The sequence below is a fragment of the Neophocaena asiaeorientalis genome, unplaced genomic scaffold (genome assembly GCF_003031525.2).
Source record: "Neophocaena asiaeorientalis asiaeorientalis breed wild unplaced genomic scaffold, Neophocaena_asiaeorientalis_V1.1 scaffold49, whole genome shotgun sequence".
Taxonomy (NCBI): Eukaryota; Metazoa; Chordata; class Mammalia; order Artiodactyla; family Phocoenidae; genus Neophocaena; species Neophocaena asiaeorientalis.
The window spans coordinates 2,570,274-2,588,089 of NW_020172456.1; the positions used below are offsets into that span (position 1 = coordinate 2,570,274).

Sequence of the window (17,816 nt, forward strand, 5' to 3'; positions counted from 1 at the left end):
ATGAATTTACCTATTCATTCATTCTTGTTTTGTTTATAGAAGCAATACATGCTCATTTTCAAAAACCCAAACATATGTCACAGAAAATAAACAGGAATAACCAGTGTCAGTTATTTGGCATATAGTCTACAGATTTCTTTTGCATGCATATATATACACATATATACAAATAATAATTTTATTCGCATTACTTTTAGCAGTGGCACATAAATAACACCACAGGATTAGAAGAGTTTTGACTAGTAGTCATTTATGGGAGGGAAGAAAATGAGGATATTAATTGCCTATTTAGCAGTTTTGGAGGACAGTTTCATTCTAGGGTTGTTAGAATTTACTCCATAATTTTGGCAAGAACAAAAAGCTAATGAGTTCTGCTAGGATACTTCCCCTCCCACACAGTGTTTAATGGTGCCTACGAATAACAAAGGATAAGGAAGTCACATTGTGAGAGGTCTGTCAGCTTGTGAATCCAACATAAATGGGGACTCTGACAAAGCATAAAAGAACTGATAATATTTAAAACAAAAAGTCATAAAAATTATAATCATCTTCATCAGTTCATTTAGTCCCATGGAATTAATTCATGGTTTTGATCTTTTTTTAACAGTTTTATGAAGTCATCCATTTCTAAGTTAGAATTCTATAAATTCTTACCCTGGCATGGTTAGAGATCTGATGACAGTGCAGTTGACAAGGAAATTGGGTTATTTCTGTGACATACAATATTTTAAGATAACTAGAATTATGACTGATAACATTATTTCAGGACATACCAGATTTCTAGGAATTTCACATAGTTTCTGAAATATTTATAACATATATCTATACAGACATACAATAAAGAAGGTTTAGTATTATTTGGAAATGCTTCCCATGTAATTTAATATATGAAATAAGCCTAGTTAGCTTAACATATCCCTTTTTATAAGGAGAGAACCAATCTTTGAGATATTTCAAGGGCCTTGAAATAATATTTCAGAGTTAGTTCTAAGTCAAAAAAGACTTTATTTAAAATTTTATTTTTGAAATTTGTCAAAGATATCAAAAGTTTTAAAAATACTTCGTCAAATAGGATCATAGGTCACTGTGGAGCAATGCTCAGTTATCCATTTAATCAAAGTGACAAAGATTTCACAGGCAATTTTTTTTTTTTGCGGTATGCTGGCCTCTCACTGTTGTGGCCTCTCCTTCTGCGGAGCACAGGCTCCAGACTCGCAGGCTTAGCGGCCATGGCTCACGGGCCCAGCCGCTCCGCGGCATGTGGGATCTTCCCGGACTGGGGCACGAACTCATGTCCCCTGCGTTGGCAGGCGGACTCTCAACCACTGCGCCACCAGGGAAGCCCTCTCAGGCAATTATTGAAGGTTATATATTTAGTACTGTGCAAAACTTAGCTCTTTTAATATTGAGAGGACTAGGTTTACTTAAATAATCAAAGATCTGATAAAGACAACATAGAACGTAAGTGATTATTTTGACAAAACATAAGGTCTGTCTTTTATAATCTTACTATCAAGTGCAGACGAATAGGGGGAAAAATCTTGTCCTTTTAACCTAAGGAGGAACCCAATTTTAATTTTGCACCAGCTTACTCTTCGTTGCGGTGCGCAGGCTTCTCATTACAGTGGCTTCTCTTGTTACGGAGCATGGGCTCTAGGCACACGCGCTCAGTAGTTGTGGCTCGTGGGCTGTGGAGTGCAGTCTCAGTAGTTGTGGCCCACGGGCTTAGTTGCTCCGCGGCATGTGGGATCTTCCTGGACCAGGGCTCGAACCCGTATCCCCTGCATCGGCAGGCAGACTCTCAACCACCGCGCCACCAGGGAAACCCGGCATGTGGGATCTTAGTTCCCCGACCAGGGATCAAACCCGCATCCCCTGCATTAGAAAGCAGATTCTTAACCACTGGACCACCAGGGAAATCCCTGGAAGCAGTAGTCTTGATATACTTAATTTTAAACCTTTAGACTCCAAAAATACTTGTTTCCCAAAATTGTTTTGTTTCTCTAAAGTTTTTAGCCTTTTCCATTTGTTTCCCCTCAAACCTGCTTTTTCTTTTGTGTTCCCTTTTTCAGATAATGGCATCTTTTATTCATGAAGTTGTCCGAAGAAGAGATCATTATTATATTTTCTCTCCTTTTTTATTCCATATATTTAATCACCAGAGCCTGTGGATTATGCCTCCTTAATGTCTTTGAACCTCTCTACTTCACTGTAATCCCCACTGTTATTTATTTGACTTAGACTCCTGTCTACTTTCACCTGGATTTGATAACCAGTTACAGTAGAGGGATCAGTCAAGCGAAAAATGGTTTAGAAGGATTCAGATAAATGAACAATGCTGAAAATGAGGAATAGGAGCTGTCCATGCAGAGTAGCAGTAAAATTTTGTGACTCATACCTTTCTTGAGTACTCTAGTTCACATTGGTTTCTCCCACCTTTCAAGATTCATTCTTTCATTAAATGTTTATTTAGCATTTCCTATGTGCTTTAAGCATTGGTAACAGTTTAGTCTACCTGCAAAATATATCCTCCCTCCACTTTTTATACCTATTGCTGTCACCCTAGTCCAAACCACAGTCATCTCTCCAGTGCTCTCTCTGCTTCTGTCTTTGACTCTCTTCTAAATGTATCACTCAGGGTGATCCTGTTGAAGCATAGGCGGTCATGCCAGTCTTGTTTAAGAACTCTCTCAGAGGGCTTCTCCTGCTTCTTAAAGTCAGAGTCTTAACATGAAGACCTATGAGGCCCTTCTGATTTGGCCCTCTGGACTTCCCTGGTGGTGCAGTGGTTAAGAATCCGCCTACCAATGCAGGGGACACGGGTTCGAGCCCTGGTCCAGAAAGATCACACAGGCCGCGGAGCAACTAAGCCTGTGTGCCACAACTACTGAGCCTGTGCCCTGGAGCCCGTGAGCCACAAGTACTGAGCCCACATGCCACAGCTACTGAAGCCCATGTGCCTAGAGCACATGCTCTGCAATAAGAGAAGCCACCAGAATGAGAAGCCAGCGCACCACAAGGACGAGTAGCCCCCGCTCGCCACAACTAGAGGAAGACCGTGCAGCTACAAAGACCCAGCGCAGCCAAAAATAAATAAGTAAAATAAATAAATTTATGATTTGGCCCTTTGTTGACCTCCTCTGGTCCCACTCTTCCCTGCTTGGCTCGCTCAGCTCCAACCAGACTGGCTTACTTGGTCCTTGGAAATGCAGGTGTGCTTTGCTTTTGGGTCTTGACGCTTTATGGAGGCAGCGCTTGAGCAGAATGAGTGCTTGAGTGAGGCGTTCATCTTTTTTGTTGTCTGTCCCCCATACTGGAATGTAAGCTCGTAGCAGGCAGGGGTTTTTGTGTCTTTTATTCGATACAGTCTACCCAGGGCCTAGAGCAGGGTCTGGCACATAATAGATGGATGCTCAGGATAGATTTGTCTAATGTGTGCTTACCCAGCACGTAATATATTCTCCCCTTTCTGTGTAGTCTTCCTGGTGAGATTTTTGCCTTTGGTGTAATGGCTATCATACCACTTTTGTATCTCCTGTATCTCTAGCAAATGTATACTGAAATAAATGAAATCTTTATTATTTAATTATTTTTATGTACAAGATTTCTGTTTTTTAAAAAATAGTTTTATATCTTAAAGTTAGGCTGCCCTGAGGCTTAAAAAATGTTAGTAGCCCCTAAATTCAGCTTCTTTAATGTTTAAGTTTCTCTAAGAAATCCTGAAGCATATACACAACTGCTGTACATGCAGGGTTTTTTTAAAACTCTTACTTGATAGACTTACCAATATAAATTGGTCATCTTTCTCAAATATGAGCACTTTTGTTTTAATTGACAATATTGAATGTGATGAAAGAGTTCATCATTTTTATGGAGTAAGTAATAAGATGCGGAACAAATTTACATGTTCTGTTGAGTTTTATAGATGTGCATATTTATTTTTATAAAAATAGGTAGCCATTATAATAGGGATTCAAAATTCAATTGGTTTCCACTGGGCTCCCCAAAATTTCAGAGATAACAGAATAATTCTTATTAATGTTGGTGTCAAATCTAAGTGTTCACTTGTGAACCCACTTCCCCTTTCTTGGAAGAAGTAAAAGTTATTTTTGGAACTCTGATTTCCTGACTAATTGGAGTCAGGAATCCCAGTAATTCCCCCTATTAAAGGATGTGCAAATGTCCCATAGCTCTCCTAAAAGGCAGTCTTACAGTAGGCAGTCTGAACCAGATGTGTTAGTAATACTTGGTGCCACCCTTTTATCAGCCTCTCTCTCGACAAAGTATGTATAAGAAAAACTGATACTAAAACATCCTAGGAAAAAATAACTTTATGGGAATGAAAGTAGATGCACAGATGAAAAATAAATATTTTTTGGCCAGTATTGTCTGATTTGTGCGTTCATTCATATGATTTTTTAAAAATTTTACTTATGTATTTATTTTTGGCTGCATTGAGTCTTCGTTGCTGCACGTGGGCTTTCTCTAGTTGCGGTGAGCGGGGGCTACTCTTTGTTGTGGTGTGCGGGCTTCTTACTGTGGTGGCTTCTCTTGTGGAGCACTGGCTCTAGGCACCTGGGCTTCAGTAGTTGTGGCACACAGGCTCAGTAATTGTGGCTGACAGACTCTAGAGTGCAGGCTCAGTAGTTGTGGTGCACAGGCTTAGGTGCTCCATGGCATGTGGGATCTCCCCGGACCAGGGATCGAACCTGTGTCTCCTGCATTGGCAGGCAGATTCTTAACCACTGCGCCACCAGGGAAGTCCCCATAGGATTTTTTTTTAAAAGGAAGGGCCAATCCCTTTATGCTTTCATTTCCTGCCTCAGGGCAAGGGCTTTAACTCCAAAGTGCTGTTTTCATAACACTTCCCCTGTCTTACAAATTCCTGGAACACCCAGCACTAAAAAGTTTGGGTTTTTTTTAGATTTGTCTTAAACAACAAAGGCTAAGAGGAAAATGCTTGAGCCCACCCCTGTAATGTCTAGATGGTTCTGTTTTGGTTTTGTTTTTTAAGTAAAACGGTGATTATTAAATAGTAGTTAGATATACTTAAGATTATAAAATGAGAGATCAGACATTTAACCTCATTCCAGTTTTCTTTCCAGTTTACTTCCCAAATAATTAAAATTTATTTTTATTTTTTTTGAAGTATTGACATGGTTACAGTGAAGTGCAGAAATCTTAAACATACAGTTTAGTGGATAATGCACACTTGTCTAATCACCACCCAGATCATGTTGCAGAACATTTTCAGTATCCCAGAAGGTTATCTTGTACCTCTTCCCAATTCATTCCTCCTTGCCAAAGATAACCATTATTTTGACTTCTGTCACTATATATTAGTTTTGCCTGTTCTTGAACTTCATGTAAATGGGATCTTACCTACAATACAGTACATACAATCACTCTTGAATTTAGTGTATTTTATTCATCATATGTCTTTGAGATTCATTCACATATTTTGGTGAAACAATAATTCATTTTCATTGCTGTCCAGTATCCCGTTGTTTGCATATAACACAGTTTTTTCATTCTGGTGATGGAAATTGTGTTATTTCCTGATTTGGGCTGTTACCAAGAGTGACATTCTTACGCATGCCATTTGGTACATAACTCTGTTGGGTATATGTACTTAGGAATGAAATTGCTGGGTCATAGAGTGGGCATATCTTTAGGTTCAGCATATATTGCCATTTTTAACAAAGTACCAGTTTACAGTCTCTCACTGGCAATGTATTGTTCCATATTTTTTGCCAACATTTGTAACCTTTCAACTACTTTAAAAACACATTCCATTCCCATTAGGGGATATTAGAAATGGAAGTAGAAAAAAAGAGAAATATTATTTATTCTTACTCCAAATTAGGAACATATCATTTTATATTTAATGTGTTTATTCATTTCCTCCTTTTGCCCTATCTTCCCAACTCAATTCAGTATTTTGAGAATATTTACGTAATTCCACCCAAGGAAAAAAATATACAAAAATGAACAGGACGAAGACCTAAATAAATGGCAGGATATCTGTGCTCGTGTGTTGGAAGACTTACTATGGTTAAGGTAGTGATACTCAAGTATGTAGATTCAACAACATACCTATCAAAATCCCAGCTGCCTGTTTTTAGAAATAGGCAAGCTAATCCTAAAAATCATATGGAAAAACAAGAGACCCAGAATAGCCAAACTGTCTCGGAAAAAAAACAAAATTGAAGGACTCACATGTCCCAAAGCTGTAGTGACAAGACATTGTCATCCTGGCATAAGTATAGATATATAAACCATGAAATAGAACTGAGAATCCAGAGGTGAACTTTTCTACTTATGGTTAGTTGGTATTCAGGACAATTCATTGGGGAAAGAATAGTCTTTTAAAAAAATGATTCTTGGACAACTGGATATCCACATGCAAAGGAATGATGTTGGATCCATACCTCACACCATATACAAAAATAACTCAAAATGGATCACAGGCCTAAATGTAAGAGCTAAATTTATAAAACTCTTATTTTTTTTTTTTTTTTTGGCCATGTTGCGCGGCATGTGGGATCTTAGTTCCCCAACCAGGGATCAAACCCGTGCCCCCTGACCTGGAAGCGCAGAGTCTTAACCACTGGACTGCCAGTAAGTCCCTAAATTTATAAAACTCTTAGAAGAAAACATAGATGTAAAATTTTCATGACTGTGGATTAGGCAGTGGTTTCTTAGTTGTGACACCCAAGAGAACAAGCAACCAAAGAAAAAAATAGATAAATTGGACTGAATCAAAATTAAAAGCTTTTGTTCTTTAAGGGACACTCCAGCAAGATAGTGAAAAGACAGCTCTCAGAGTGGGAGGAAATTTTGCAAACCATATATCTAAAAAGGGTCTAGTGTCCAGAATATATAAAGAACGTTTACAACTCAAATTAAACAACTCAATTTAAAAATGGACGGGACTTCCCTGGTGGCGCAGTGGTTAAGAATCCGCCTGCCAATGCAGAGAACACGGGTTCGAGCCCTGGGCCAGGAAGATCCCACATGCCACAGAGCAGCTAAGCCCGTGTGCACAACTACTGAACCTGTGCTCTAGAGCCCGTGAGCCACATATGCTGAAGCCAGCACTCCTAGAGCCCCTGCACCGCAACAAGAGAAGCCACTGCAATGAGAAGCCTGTGCACCACAACAAAGAGTAGCCCCCACTCACTGCAACTAGAGAAAGCCCACGTGCAGCAACGAAGACCCAACACGGCCAAAAATAAATAAATAGATAAATAAAAGCAATCATTAAAATAAAATAAAATAAAAATGGGCAAAGAGGGCTCCCCTGGTGGCGCAGTGGTTGAGAGTCCGCCTGCCGATGCAGGGGACATGGGTTCGTGCCCCGGTCCGGGAAGATCCCACATGCCGCGGAGCGGCTGGGCCCGTGAGCCATGGCCGCTGAGCCTGCGTGTCCGGAGCCTGTGCTCCGCAACGGGAGAGGCCACAGCAGTGAGAGGCCCGCGTACCGCAAAAAAAATGGGCAAAGAATTCGAATAGACACTTCTCCAAAGAAGATACACAGATGGCCAAAAAGCACAGAAGAGAAGATGGTCAACCTATTAGTCATTAAGAAAATGCAAATGAAAACTACAAAATCCCACTTTACACCCACTAGGATGGCTAAAATAAAAAAGATAAACAATAACATTGTTGGTGAGGATCTAATAAAATGGAATACTTCCATATTACTGACAGGAATGTAAAATAACCCAGCCATTTTGGAAAACAGTTTCCAACTCAAAAAGTTAAATATATAGTTACCATATGACCCAGAAATTCTATTGTTAGGTATATACCCAACAGAATTGAAAACATATGTCCACATGACAACTTGCACGGGAATGTTTATAGCAGCATTATCCATGATAGCCAAAAATCAAAAACAACCCAAATGTGCATCAGCTCATGAATAAATAAACAAAATGTGGTATATTTGTACAAGAATATTATTTGGCCGTAAAAAGGAATGAAGTACTGATACATGCTACAACATGAATGAAACTTGAAAACGTCATGTTAGGTGAAAGGGGCCAGTACAAAAGGTCACATATTATATGATTCCATTTATATGAAATGTCCAGAATAGATAAAAACTACTGAATTGTACATTTTAGAAGGATGAATTTTAAAGGATGTGAATTATATCTCAATTAATAATAATAATTGAGGTGAAAAACTCCAAAGAGTAGAGGAACTGGGGAGTAAATTTTATTATATATAAGCTATATATGTAGTTTATAAATACAAGTAATTATATATATCTTATATATAAATATATAAATTATACATGCAATTATATGTAAGCTATAATAATTTGTAACAGTCCAGTTAATGAAATAGAAGTAAAATTCCAGAAAGGAATCCAAACATATATAAAGAAAGGGCCTACTGAATAAAGGCCCTACTTAACCATAAGTATATGGTACTTTTAATATACTGTTAATGAGTTAGCTTGTATTTTTATATTAGGTTTTCCTATGTGTGGTTTTGTACTCTAAATATATCAAATTGCCCTACGTTTATATCTTCCTCTAGAGTAAATGTGGTAATTGAATCTAAGGGACATAAAAACATGCTCCAAATCATATAGCTAATGCATCTCCAACTCAGGTTTAAGGATACGAAAGAAAAGAAATCCATGGTTCCTATAAAGAAATAACAGGACCAATAGGAGTTCTCAACCAACCAGCAACAGTGTTGCCTTCCTAAGGCACATTTGGAAAAGTCTAGGGGCATTTTTGATTGTCACAGACTGGGCTATGGAGAGATGCTATTGGCATTTATTGCCGAGAGGCCAGTGATTCTAAATGTGCTACAGGGCACTGGACAGCCTTAACAACCAAGAATTGTTATGCCCCAAATGCCAATAGCAGTCTTATTGAGAAACACTGGCAATGGTTGACCAAAATTTTGTAGGATGCCCCCTTTTGGAAGATGGGGGAATGACAGAAATCTTACAGTGGAAATTGGGAAGAAGAATGTAGGATGAAAGGAGGCCTCTGGGCACCACATCTTTTCCTGAGAGCAGAGCCAGATAATTAATTTTATTTTATATTGGAGTATAGTTGATTTACAATGTTGTGTTAGTTTCAGGTGTACAGCAAAGTGGTTCAGTTATACATAGTGTTTCAAGTGTACAAGCTTTTAAGTTTATTTAGGTCCCATTTGTTTATTTTTGTTTTTATTTTCATTAGTCTAAGTGGTGGATCTAAAAAGATATTGCTGTGATTTATGTCAAAGAATGTTCTGCCTGTGTTTTACTCTTAAGAGTTTTATAGTATCTGGTTTTACATTTATTTTAGGTGTTTAATCCATTTGAGTTTATTTTTGTGTATGGTATTAGAGAATGTTCTAATTTCATTCTTTTACATGTAGCTGTCCAGTTTTCCCAGCACCACTTACTGAAGAGCTTGTCTTTTCTCCTTTTTTGTAGATTAATTGACCATAGGTGCATGGGTTTATTTCTGGGCTTTCTATCCTGTTTCATTGTTCTGTAAGTCTATCTTTGTGCCAGTACCATACTGTTTTGATTGCTGTAGCTTTATAGTATAGTCTGAAGTCAGAGAGCCTGATTCCTCCAGGTCCATTTTCCTTTCTCAAGATTGCTTTGGCTATTCAGGGTCTTTTGTGTCTCCATACAAATTTTAAGATTTTTTTTGTTCTAGATCTGCAAAGAGTGCCCTTGGTAATTTGATAGTGATTTCATTGAATCTGTAGATTGCCTTGGGTAGTATAGTCATTTTGACAATATTGATTTTTCCAATCCAAGAACATGGTGTATCTTTCCATCTGTCTCTGTCATCTTCAGTTTCTTTCGTCAGTGTCTTACAGTTTCTGGAGTACAGGTCTTCTGCCTCCTTAGGTCGTTTTATTCCTAGTATTTCCTTTTAGTCAGTTCTACTTAATATAGAAGCCAAAGTGGATCAATGAGTAGTGGTTAAGACAACAGTCTGAAACCAGAAGAATCAGAGAGTTCAAATCCTGGTTCTTCCACTTGGAATTACATAACCTCTTCGGGTCTTAGGTTAGTTTCCTCAGCTGCAAAATAATTCTTAGAGTTGCCTCTGTTTCCAAAAGAGAGAGATGAGAATGTCTACTAATAGTCTGTTCTTCTCAGAAGCTACGATGTGGTATATGAAAGATGCTGTGGTTTTAAGTGTTGAGCAAGAAAGGAATTTGAATTCTTCTTCTTAGCCCAGGTTTACTTGTCTCTTTTGAAAGTGTCATTGTGATTGCATCTGAGATTTTCTGCCATGCCAACTATTTACAGTTCTTGGAGCTGCTATAACGGCAGTAATTAAGGCACACCTAACTCCTCCTTTGCATAAGCCCAGAGTACTTCCAGCTGAGGAGATGGAGCTGTTGTCCTAATATTGGATTTAGATATAGTACCACTAGTGCAAGAGAATGCCAAGTTCGTTTAAATTAATATAAATCAACACGTTCGTCCATTCACTTATGGAAGACTATAAAGTAGTATCTTATCAGGAAGTAAGGCTGGTTAGTAGTTGACTTGGTAGTATTTAGAGATATAATAGCTGAAGCTAAATATAATTTTCCCCTGATTAGAAATTGCTTTACTGGCAAAAGGAAAATGAAGAAGCATTTATTGAGCCTGGCACTGTGCTTACTATGTTACATAGTTTCTTTGCTTTAAAGAGAGTCAGTACTAGAAGCTTCCATAATTACTTTGGAAATAGCCTTTGAAAACATAGTTTGCATGTGATTTGAGTTACCTGATACTATAAAGACTTGTATAAGAAGTCTTCAAGATATAAGCTCCAGTTTTAGATATCAGTGGAGACATGTGTTTAACATAGGCAGAGTAAACACTGAGGATGTCTGAGTTTATTCTATTTTTTAAAGAAGATGCTTTTCAAGAGAAAAACCACAGGAGTGAAACATGTTCCTTTTCACTTTGCAGTATAGTCCAACCAAAGTAATATATTAGAAAAAGTAACCTTCCAGATAGTAAAAATAAGTCTTTGGACAGATGAGTAAACTGAAAGATTGATAGTTAAGTTCAATTCTTAGACATAAAGTATTAAAGAGATATTATGTGAAATATTCATAATGTAATGTCTTTGATAGTATAAATTAGAAGAAGGTGATGGGTAGTATTTTTCCATATTTCATCCTGCCTTATGTCCCATAACTCCTAATTAGTGCTGAAAGCTAACTGAAACCATTCTTGGGGCTATGTATTCTGTTTTGGGGACCCTAAACTGAGAAAACCCGTATGTGCTTTGATATTATGACCTTTAAGAAGAAGTGGGGAGGGGGGAAGAAGCTCTTCAGTTTCAAATTCTTCTAGCCCATTATGATTAATTGCAAAGTGTAAGTCTGAGGAATAGCAGTAACTTTATTTTATTTTTCCCAGGAAGGCAGATTATATCAGCATATCCAGGAAATCTAAGAAGATTAGGAGCTGTGTAATGGAGTATAATGTGAGTTAGGGGATCAACTCTGACTGAACATCAGTCATATTTGTGTCCTTTATTTTGAAAGATTTTGGTTAACACCGGAAATGTTTTTTTTGAAGTTGCAGACTCAAACTCATTTTGCTGATTATAAGTTACATAAAAGCTCATCAGCTAAATTGAAAGTTATATTGCTGTGTAAACAGGTGAGTACTTGCTATATTTTTTGAAGCCTGAGTTCTGAGTAGTTAGCACTAATGCCATTTAAGACAAAATATCTGCTACCTTTTGTATTTCTTGTTTTGTGCATAGATCTTATCTTTTTTTTTTTTTTTAACTGGCCCTGAGACTTCAGAAAATTTTTATCTCATAGAACACCATCTGTTCTGATTAATAACTGTCTGGGAGGGCTTACAGAATTTTATTTGAGTAATAACAGAGTAGTTCCTTCAAACCCTAAGATTACAAGCCTGAGAACCCTGAGAAATCTGGATTAAGACTTGGTAAAAATATTTCTTTTGAAAATGTCTGGAATGCAGTTAGTACAACTGCAAATCTGTTTAGCAGTGGTTAATAAATATAACTCTCTATGTAATTCTGTATTGTAAAAGTGATTTAAAGTTATCAATATATAATGGTTATCAATACGTAGATAATTGTGCTGTTCCTTCTGCCTCCATCTTCCACCCTTTTTAGGCTTTCTATTTCCTTAAAAGAAATAATGATGCCATCATTATTTCTTAAAACTAATGATGCCATCACAACCTATTGATCCATCATATTCATTACTTCCCTCCTTAGCATAAAATTTATTACAAGAAGTTGAGGACTAAAAAATGACCAGTTAAAGTTATCTGCTACATTTTCTGGGACATTAGCTACACATATGTGTTTACTTTTCTCTCTTTCATGCCAGGCTGTAGGTTTTAATTGAAGAGATTCTAAAAATGGCTTCATTCTAACAAATTGTATTAAGGAATTCCAGAAGGACAGCCAACACAGTAAGGTTCATTGTGCTTTTATGCTTTTTATCACCCTTAAAAGTAAAGATTTATGTTTGAAAAGTAGAGAAGAGTGCTGATCTCTTATATTACCATCTGTGTTCTCTCTGAGGCAAGGATAAAGACCTTTTAAGAGTTAGTATCTTTTTTTTTTTAATATATTTATTTATTTTTGGCTGCACTGGGTCTTCGTTGCTGTGCGCGGGCTTTCTCTAGTTGCGGCGAGTGGGGGCTACTCTCCATTGTGGCGTGCGGGCTTCTCATTGTGGTGGCTTCTCTTGTTGTGGAGCACGGGCTCTAGGCGCTCAAGCTTCAGTAGTTGTGGCATGTGGGCTCAGTAGTTGTGGCTCGCGGGCTCTAGAGCGCAGGCTCAGTAGTTGTGATGCACGGGCTTCGTTGCTCTGCGGCATGTGGGCTCTTCCCGGGCCAGGACTCGAACCTGTGTCCCCTGCACTGGCAGGCAGATTCTTAACCACTGCACCACCAGGAAAGCCCAGTATCTTTTTTTTAAACAAGGCTAACCTTTCTTTGTTTTTAAATTTGTGTTAGACCAAATACTTGCTGCAGCTCTGCAGTAAGAAAACTCTTTAGAACTGAGCTAGCAGATTGGACTTAAGTACCATGCTTCTTGTATTAATATTAACTGGTATTTTATATGATATTTAATTCAAAATGGGTAACAGTGTTGTCTTTAAAATTCAGTGTCACTTCAGGAATAAGGGACAACCACTTTCCCAATACGTATAACTGCGAAAGCTTACTGATTTGTAAGTAACTTAACTTGGCTGCTTTTCCTATTATTATCTTTGAAATTATTAGGTTGAATCAGAAGAAATTGCCTTTTTAAGGTCAAAAATAGTCAAATATTGGCAGTTTCATGGTTCAGCCTAGTAGTTTTGTTGGATAAACAGACCACTTAATTTCTGGGATTCACTATGACCACTATTTCTAATTGAGTTTGCTTCTTTCTCCAGCCCTGGTCTTGATTCTTCCCCTCAGTCTTTATTCCCTACTCACCAGTGATGATTGCAGTTTGCTATTCCAGATGAGTTTATTGGAAGAACTACTTTCCACTTGTCTCATATTTGCCTTGTGTCTTAGGCTCCTTCACCCATTCATCCCTATCCTATTCATTGCTAGTAAGTGCCGTTTAAAAAGTAAAATACAGATATTGTTACCCAATAAAGGGTTAAACACTTTAAAGTTTGAAAAGTACATAATTTCTTGCTGTGGTTTAGAAGAAAAAGCGCTAAACGGGAGTCAGAACCTTGATCTTCCTCCTACTGAATGAAAAGCCTTAGAGAAAGTAGTTTGACATTTATGGGCCTGTTTCTTTGTGTGTAAAGTATAAGTACAGTTTACCTGTGAACAACAGAGGTTTAAACTGCCCGGGTCCACTTACATGTAGATATTTTTCAACAGTAAATGCTGCAATACTACGTGGTCCCTGGTTGGTTGAATCGGCAGACCTCAGCTATGCAGGGCCGACTATAAATTATATGTGGATTAAGGGTCAACTGTAGTACATTCTTTTACCATATCCACCTAAAGCAGTTAGAAGCAAATGAAACTGAGCTGTTAGTTGCTAATTATAGTAATTCTTCCCTTATTTGGGCATGACTAAGATGCTTAAATAAATACTTAGGAGAGAATTTTTTTAAATTGAAGTATAGTTGATTTACAATATTGTGTTAGTTTCAGGAGTATAGCACAGTGATTCATTATTTTTGCAGATTATATTCCATTATAGGTTATTATAAGATGATGGGTATAATTCCCTGTGCTATACAGTAAATTCTTTTGCTTATCTATTTTATGTATAGTAGTTTATATCTGTTAATCCCATACTTTTAATTTGTCCCTCCCCTCTTCCCTCTCTCCTTTGGTAACCATAAGTTTGTTTTCTAAGTCTGTAAGTCTATTTCTGTTTTGTAGATAAGTTCATTTGTATCATTTTTTTAGATTCCACATATAAGTGATATCATATGATTTTGTCTTTCTCTGTCTGAACTTAGTATGATAATCTCTAGGTCCATCCATGGTGCTGCAAATGGCATTAGTTCTTTTTTTTAATGGCTGAGTAATATTCCACTGTGTGTGTGTATACACAAACACACGCACTTGCACACACACATCTTTGTCCATTCATCTGTCGATGGACATTTAGGTTGCTCCCATGTCTTGGCTGTTGTAAATAGTGCTGTGAATACTGGGGTGCATGTATCTTTTAGAATTAGAGTTTTCGTCTTTTCCAGATATATGCCCATACAAGTGATGCCATATAGTATATGTCTTTCTCTGTCTGACTTATTTAACTAAGCATAATATTCTCTAAGTCCGTCCCTGTTGTGCAAATGGCATTATTTCATTCTTATGGCTGAGTAATATTCCATTGTATATATTCCATATCTTCTTAATCCAGTCATCTGTTGATGGACACTTGGGTTGCTTTCATGTCTTGGCAACTGTAAATAGTGCTGCTGTGAACATTGGGGTGCATATATCTTTTAGAATTAGTGTTTTCTTTTTTTCCAGATATATACCCAGAGGTGGAATTGCTGGATTATATGGTAGTTCTATTTTTATCAATAGTTTTTTAAGGAACCTCCATACTGTTTTCCATAGTGTCTGCACCAATTTACATTCCCACCAGCAGTGTACAAGGGTCTCTTTTATCCACATCCTCTATTTAGGAGAGAATTTTTTTTTTTTTTTAATTTTTTGGCTGCACCACATGGCATGTGGGGTCTTAGTTCTCTGACCAGGGATCAGACCTGTGCCCCCTGCGTTGACAGCACAGAGTCTTAACCACTGGACTGCCAGGGAATTCTTTTAAATCTGAACTTTATAACTGCCAAAATGAAAGTTGGTAATCTCAACTCTAATGTCCATTAACACATAAATGGGTAAACAAATTGTGGTATATCTTTGGTAAGGAATACTATTCAGCAATAATAAGGATATATAAGTCAGGAATTTTAAATGCCTATTCTCAGTATCTTCCAGTTTTGCCTGTGAATGTTATTTTAGATGTGTTTTCTTTTGGGACTCTTCTTGTCAAGGAACAGATGACAATGAATGGTGAGACTGAGATTTCCACTTGCTTTTGTTACAGGGAACTTGCTTAGAATGATATAGCCATAGGTGGAAAAGGTAAGGTCTAAATCTCTTAGCATTTCTTCTTCTCCTTGATAATTTTTCTTGATAATCTTGGAATAAGAAAAAAATATTTTAACAAAAGGTAGTTTGTGATAAGAAAAAGGTAGCAAGTTGTAAAATAACAAGTGGTGCAGGAAAAATTAATGTACACTAAATTAGCAGATGTGTCACACAGTTTCTAAAAACCTTTAATATCATTTATATACAATAAAATTCACCGATTTTAAGTGTGTAATTCCATGAGTTTTGACAAATGTATACAGTCATGTAACCATACCATAACTGAAGTATAAAATGTTTTTGTCACCCCTGAAAAGTCCCCTTCATACCGCTCTGCTGTCAGTCCTCTCTCCATTCCCTGGCAACCACTAATCTGTTTTCTATCATTGTAATTATGTCTTTTTAAGAATTTCCTATAAATGAATCACAAGAGTATAGTCTTTTGTGTCTGACTTATTTCATTTAACATAATCCTTTTGAGATTCATCATTTTTGCATGTCTCAGTTGTTCCCTTTTTATGTATTTTCTTTCTGTCTTCATCATGTTTCCTCTACTTTTCTGAATGTATGGAGTATATTTATAATAGCATTTTTGTATCATTGTCTGCTAATATTCTGTCATTTCTGGTCTGTTTCTATTGATAGACTTTTCTCCTAGTTGGTGGGTCATATTTTCCTGTTTCTTTGAATGCCTAGAATTTTTTTTTTTTTTTTTTTTTTTTTTTTTTTTTTTTTTTTTTTTTTTTGGGGACCACGGCAGGCGGACTCTCAACCACTGCGCCACCAGGGAACCTAGAATTTTTTATTATACGTCACACATTGTGAATTTTACATTACTAGGGGCTGCATTTTGTATTCATTTAGGTAATAATGTTGGACTTTGTTCTTGGAATCAATTGGATCCTTTTAAGACTTGCTTTTAAGGGGTGTTAGGGTGGGCTAGAGCAAGTTTTAGTCTAGGGCTAATTTAGCTCCACTACTAATGTGATTCTGAGGTCTTTCCATTTTGGTTGGTGAAAATAGAAGCTATTCCCAACTGTATGAGTGCTGGGAATTGTTCAGTCTGCTGCTTTCTGTTGGAGCTTTCTCCAGCCCCTCATAGTTTCTTCTCATACGTGTTCAGATCAGCACTTTGCCAAATGCTCTTCTGTAGACCCCCAAAGGTCTCTCTATGCACCTTCCTCCTCCCCTGTTGTGTGCCCAGTAAATTCTAGCCACCTTAGCCTCCCCAACTCCAAAATCTGATGTCTTCGACTGACAAGACTAGGTCCCCACTCCAGGAGCAGCCCGGGACCTGTCTCCAGGTGGTATGAGGACAATCCAGAGACTCACTTCTGTTTTCCCTTCTCTGCAGCAGCACAGTCCCCCACTGCCTGGGGCCCAATGTCTGAAAACCATTTTGTAATATACTCTGTCCAGCTTTCTGTTGTTTACAAACAGGAAAGAAAATCCGGTTCCTAGTACTTTATCATGGCTGGAAGTGGAAGTCTCTTATTCTAAATGTAGAGTAAGCATGTGTTGGTATTTCTAGGGGAAAATTAGAGTACGTGGCTCATCAGTTGTCAACATAAACTTAACATACCTTAATGTCTGTTTTAATATGTGTAAGATGTATGTCATAACTTAAGTGATGTTCTTCAGTGTTCACACTAAACTAATCTAAGCTTGTATGTGCTTCTCCGGTCAACTTGAAATTATTTACATATAGAGTATTAATTTGGGGTTATTTGTAGCAAACTTATCTAGAGTAGTTTCCCATCAATGACGGATATGTTAGTGTTTTGATTCTAAGGACATTTGTTAGTCATCTGTATTTGCAATTGATTAACTTATTACCTTTGAACTGTATGGTTGTATTTTTTAAAATATGAATTTGCTGGCTTTCTAATATATGTGAAAATGACTGCAACGTTTTCTTATTTGTGAGTATTTGTGATTTAGAAAACCATAAAACAGTTCTTAGCCCTTTGCAAGCTGATCTTTTGAATTTATGTCTTGCTCTCTGTAACAGAACGATTGTTTTTGGACATCTGTTCATAGATTGACCTACCATAAAGTCAAAACCAGGCCAAATATTTAGTCAGTCAGCAGTTAGAGAAATGTGTGTCTTAATCCATTTGTGTTTTAGGGAAGATGAACAAAGGAGGATTAAAAATATGATTTTTACATTATTATATGTGTATGCTATTGCTGTCTGGTAGAAGTTTTAGGGAAATGG

The 17,816-nt window shown here is 37.3% G+C and overlaps 1 protein-coding gene across 1 annotated transcript in view; it reads left to right on the forward strand.

The window, feature by feature from the left end:
• Positions 1-17,816, forward strand: part of SPTLC2 (serine palmitoyltransferase long chain base subunit 2) — an 89,478-nt gene that overhangs the window by 52,942 nt on the left and 18,720 nt on the right. The window lies entirely within an intron of this gene.